This window comes from Pinus tabuliformis, chromosome 1_2 (genome assembly GCF_031772625.1).
Source record: "Pinus tabuliformis cultivar Carrire ecotype Pingquan chromosome 1_2, CPIR1, whole genome shotgun sequence".
NCBI lineage: Eukaryota > Viridiplantae > Streptophyta > Pinopsida > Pinales > Pinaceae > Pinus > Pinus tabuliformis.
The window spans coordinates 1,249,773,507-1,249,779,394 of record NC_142298.1 but is presented as its reverse complement, the minus strand read 5'-3'; the positions used below and the strand labels follow the sequence as shown (position 1 = coordinate 1,249,779,394).

General features: G+C 35.2%; 1 long non-coding RNA gene across 1 annotated transcript; it reads right to left on the bottom strand.

The window, feature by feature from the left end:
• Window positions 1–794: 794 nt before the first annotated feature.
• On the bottom strand, window positions 795–5,482 carry LOC149210781 (uncharacterized). The gene is made up of 3 exons (XR_016252303.1): window positions 5,391–5,482; window positions 3,266–3,609; window positions 795–927 (listed from the first exon to the last, which is right to left on the bottom strand). It is a non-coding gene; the product is annotated as an uncharacterized LOC149210781 (long non-coding RNA).
• Window positions 5,483–5,888: the final 406 nt, after the last annotated feature.

The window sequence follows — 5,888 nt, the reverse complement described above, 5'->3', positions numbered from 1 at the left end:
AAGTTCAAATCAGGGTGAGGTGAACCCAATAAATGAGATGTCGATAATCCCAGGAAAAATCAACCAGCAACAATGAAGGAAATCGATTGAAAATAATTAGTTAATTCCATTGTTAAGATTTCAACTTGGATATCATTTGTTGCCCAGGTACATTCTCTTGGAGAAATCGACCTGCATGTTAGGATGTAAATAAGTTCCAATTAAACAGAACATTTTTATTTGAGGGGAATTGAGGTCCAAAAGAGCAGAGTTCTTGGCAGAGGAACAATATAACTGCAAACACCCATTCAATATCTATGACTGTAGATTGAAGTTCTGCAACCTTGGAAGCACTATTGAGTACTTAACCAGAGCTGTAGAATCATTGGTACTTTATTAGATTTGATATGCAATACAATGCTTGATTCGCCTGGTGTTCTAAGGACAAAGACTGGTGCACGCTGCCAGTTAGATGGCCAGCAATCAGGACCAAAGCACAGAAGTTGGGATCTTTCTAATGATGGGCATTACTGCAAAGCAGCCAACCACCATCAGAGATTGCAACAAATTACTCAATTGTTGTTCTTTCACCTCAACAGGAAGCAGGTCATCCACGTCCTTGTCAACATTAAAAATTGATTCATCAACTGGGGCATCCATATTCCCAGTACTTGCAGCCAACTGAATTGTGGTCTCTTTCAATTCCTTAAGTGCCTGCATAAATGGTTGGGACATGACAAGACAAATAAATAAAGGGAGAGGAAAATTAGATAAAATGAAACACCCAAACTCAAAAATAAGACCATTACCAAGGCATGTGGAGGCTGATAAACCATTGGGGTCTGCATTTGCTCATAGGGATGGCTTCAAGTAGGGATTTCACTAGCACTAACTTATCCCCCTTGATGATAACCATCTATTACACCATATTGACATCTCCTTTTCAACCTTAGAAACCATCCACACCCATTATATTTTTTTGCAGTCACTGAATTTAAATAAAGACATAACGTTGTGATTACAATTGATCTAAGGTAATTCCACTCAAATGTATCTTCTACTCCAAAAACATTAATTATATCTTTTGTTATATTTGAATCAACAATGATTGTCCAACCTGTTCATAGTTTCAGTTCCTCTGTTACACTTCTAGTGAACATCAATTTAACTATTTTAGAAATATTGAAGCGCTATAACAAATCAGTACCATGATATAATACGATTTAGTTCTTGTTCAATTTTATGTATAAGGGCACCATCCAACAAGATATGCCAAGCAAGGCACACTGAAAGTGCTGTCAATTTCCCATTTATTCTGTTTAATTTCTGCATACTGATTCCTACTGATACCGTTCCAACTGCTTGAAACAATAACATTTTCAAAAGGTCTCTTTCACTCTCACTTCAATTAGAACAGTACCCCTTTCTCTACTACATTCATGCACATATGCTTACATTTCCAATTCTGCAGATTGGTTTTCATGAAATTAACCAATACTTGTTTTGCATCTAACGAATTCACATAACTAAACAAAGCACTGAAAATATCACCAAAACTGAGTGGCCTCTCTAGTATTACAAGAAGATTTATTCAAAAGAAACAAGAAGTTATTTTAAACTACCCTAGACATCTCATTGTCAGTACAGCATGCAGGACTTTTTCTGCCTACCCATTTTTTACTTCCGTGAAGTCTTACATTGAAGATCTAATCAAAAGATCATTGCAAAACTTTAAAGGGGTGTAAAACCCCCAGCATTCAAATGCTTTGATGGCCAGAGCATGAGCCCAACTCAAAGTTTAATCTGAGATGTAATCTCTACAAATATAGAATGCAAACAAATGCACTAAAAACCAAAGAAACCTAGTTCACTGGCCCTTTCCTTCTCAAATGTCTCAAAGTACTCTCTTTCAATTCTTTAAGTGCCTGCATAAATGGTTGGGACATGACAAGACAAATAAATAAAGGGAGAGGAAAATTAGATAAAATGAAACACCCAAACTCAAAAATAAGACCATTACCAAGGCAGGTGGAGGATGATAAACCATTGGGATCTGCATTTTCTCACAGGGATGGCTTCAAGTAGGGATTTCACCAGCACTAACTTATCCCCCTTGATGATAACCATCTATTACACCATATTGACATCTCGTTTTCAACCTTAGAAACCATCCACACCCATTATATTTTTTTGCAGTCACTGAATTTAAATAAAGACATAGCGCTGCGATTACAATTGAGCTAAGGACAATTCCACTCAAATGTATCTCACATTATAATAATAAGGAAGAAAGATAATAAGAAAAAATGGAAAAACAAACAATTATCAAGTTAAATAGAATTAACATATTCATTTCCCTATTGAATTCTCAACATGGCATCCAATGCGTGGTCATCCCAAATATTTGTCAGTGGCATGTTGGTTATGATAAAATCTTTCCCTAAAGAGATTATATAGCCAAAGATCAAATTAACCCAAAACAAAGATACATGCAACTCAAAGAGACATATCCATAAGTTCTTACAATAATCAGTTTCTGAGGGATAGAGATGAGTACCATCATATAAAGAGAAACCAATAGCTGTGGTAGCAAATTCAGCAGTGCTGAATCTGTACATTGAAGCACCCATCTCAAAGAATGGATGTCTGGAAATTATGACAAAAACAATTCAAACACTCCAAACAAAATGATGAATTCTTTCAATGTAAGACTACCATTGTTGTGATAATGTTTATAAATGGTCTGCAAAACAAGGATGGAAAGATAATTACTAATTCTATAAGACCATTTTTTAGATCCTTGAGAAAGAAAACATCCAAAAAAACATATAAGATTGTGGTTGCTCAAACTAACCGTGAGTCTCCTGAGTCCTCACTCAAACAACCCTTTCACAAAAACTCAAGAAAAATATGTTTGGCCTCCTAAACTCTCCCTTGATTTCCAAACCCCTCAGACAATACAACATATGTTGCAAGTTATGAATCCCCTTAACTGATGGACTAGTGGTGGGCATCTGTTCTTTTCCTTTAAGTTTTTCCAGATATTGCAATCTCCCCTTCTCTGATTGTTGTCTCTATTCTTTGAGTCTAATTTCAGTTTTCTCTTCTAGTTCTTTTTGTGTCTGTAATCATTTCCCTTTCACTTTGGCCTAAAGTTGTGCTTCAATATCCTTTACTTGCATGACTAGTAATATTAGGAAAAATATTACTTCAGTACACTGAATCAAACAAATGAAAACTTTAGCCTTAAAAAGAAAGTTAAATAAAAAATTAAAATAAGGATTACCTTCTCTTGAAGATTTCCTACACATCTTCTCATTTCCTCTGAATTTTTCCCTATATTGCATGATCTCCTTCTCCCATTGTTGTTGTTGCTTTGTGAGCCTGGCTTCAAGTTGTCCTTCTAGTTCTTTTACCTACAGAACTTCAAGATCTTTAATGCACTCTAGAAATGAACTTCCTGACCATCACATGTACTGGAAAAAATGAATGCACAATCAATAACTTTTCTTGAAAATTTCTACAAAGTTTTTCTCTTCCCTTAAGTTTCACGTCCAATTTATGCATATTTTCATCCATCTTCTACATCATGTCATCCTTTAGCTTTCCTTCTTGTTTGGCCTTCTCAAACTACACAAAGGCATTCACACTTTCAGGAATAGCCTAACGAGCCTAATGTACAGGGCATGTTATGAATTCAATAACAATACTCATTGAAAATATATATGCAAAATCATTCTAATTGTATGCTAACTAGCAATGTAAAATCAATTTATTTGAAAACACCATTTGTTTATACTTTTGCATCATGTCATCCTTTAGCTTTCCTTCTTGTTTGGCCTTCTCAAACTACACAAAGGCATTCACACTTTCAGGAATAGCCTAACCAGCCTAATGTACAGGGAATGTTATGAATTCAATAACAATACTCATTGAAAAGATGCATGCAAAATAATTCTAATTGTATGCTAACTAGCAATGTAAAATCGATTTATTTGAAAGCACCATTTGTTTATACTTCAAAAGCTCACAAGATTCAATTTTTTTCCACGTTGGACCTAGTTCTATGCCCCTCACACTGGTGGCAAAGTTCAATCAACTTAAAGGAAAAAGGACATGAAGAGAAAAGGTATTGGAATGGCACCTAATGAATCTTGGAGAAAATTTGTAAGCTTAGAAATCCTAAAATCACCAAAAACAACAGTCGTGTCATTATTAAATCTGATTTCAAAAAGAGATAGCATATGCAAAAGAAAGTACAAATGAACAATAGTGAAACTCTTTTGAACCCTTTAGATAGTTGCAATGCAACAAACTTATAGGGTATGTGGTTATTTTTGGTTGCTAATGTAGATAGAACATCACCATGAGCAAAAAGAGATTCTCTGATCGATTGAGCTTCCTTAAGGCACTCCCATTCAACATTGGAAGGCATACTATCAGTTTGAAAAGTGAAATTGAAAAAAAAAAAAAAAAAAAAAAAAAAAAACCAAAAAAACAAAAGCTGACCGATCTCTAGAAACAACATAAACAATACAAAATTACAAACTAACCTGAGACGCCTCAGTCATGAATGCAAACTTTGATAATAATGGTTGCCTCAAATAGAATAATAGCTGTATAGAATCATTTATTATTTTCAAAGTCACCCCTAAGGCTCCATTGACACTTTAGTATGGCTAATTCCTTAAGCACCAATATTGTTATGTAAGTGTGTTTTTCACTTCTTACTTTGTTGTAGAAAATTTCACCATATTAATACAAAGAATCTTGTGAATTTGTCTGGCAGGGCATCTCCAGAATAATGAGCCAGGTTCAAACCCCAATAATATAGAGCCCTGATCATGTGGCCAAGTTTGACAGCCCTCAGATTAAACTAGAATTTACTCCAATAATGCAGCGTTGGGGTTTATAGCTCTCCGAGGATGAAAAAATCGCTTACCCTTACCAAGAAATAACACATGAAACCTATGACAGATTTGCGAATTCAATGATAATCTTTCGGGTTGTACTTAACACATGAGTTGACACTGCCTCCCTGCTTAAGGGATTTAACCCCAACAATTGGAAAATAGCATGCTTTGTTTGAATTTTTTTTACCATCCTCTGTATTTTCCACTCCAAAATTTACTCACATCACATAAAATATTTTCCTCTCAAAACATACTCAAGAACATCTTCACACGTGAAGTTGCAGTGTTGGATATTGATGTGTCTACAGATGTATTTGTTAACATATGATCATGAGAAGTGGCAGCAGTGGGTATTGATGTGTCTATGACTCCAATTTTGCTAAACATATAACAGTCGTATATTCATGGTATGAATTACAGTGTTGTTACAATAGTAGGCTTGATTGTCATACATAAATGACAAATGCAGATGGCTCTTTCAAGCATGTCAGCAATTACCTTAAACACCAAATAACACTTTCTATTGATGATGCTTCTTGTAAGGCTTCTACTGCAGCTGAAAGAGCTGCATCTAATCATTGCAGAGCTTCCTGAAATGAACATCATAAACAAAATCAAAATCAAAACTGATACTAAGCCAACGCATATGAGTTTCTGTTAACTAGCCATACAGGGAAGATATGCTTCTAAGGAAAATCAATGTAAAAAAGAGAAACTACCTTTCCAGGTCCAACAAAACTGGATGGCAGTGCATCCCATGAAATTTTGCTATCAGTCAATTTCTTGTGATTGACAGTTGCCTTGACTAGATAACAAGGAGGAGTTGCATTGGTAGATGACTTAGAACTCTTCTGAGATGATGTATTAATACACCCTGCATTCATAGCTCCTTGTACAGTTCCCACCTTTGATGGAGTAGAACCTATATTTTGTGTCTTTTGTATTGTTTCAGTGCTACCAGGAGTCTTTTTGTTCAAGAAAATGTGCACTTACAAG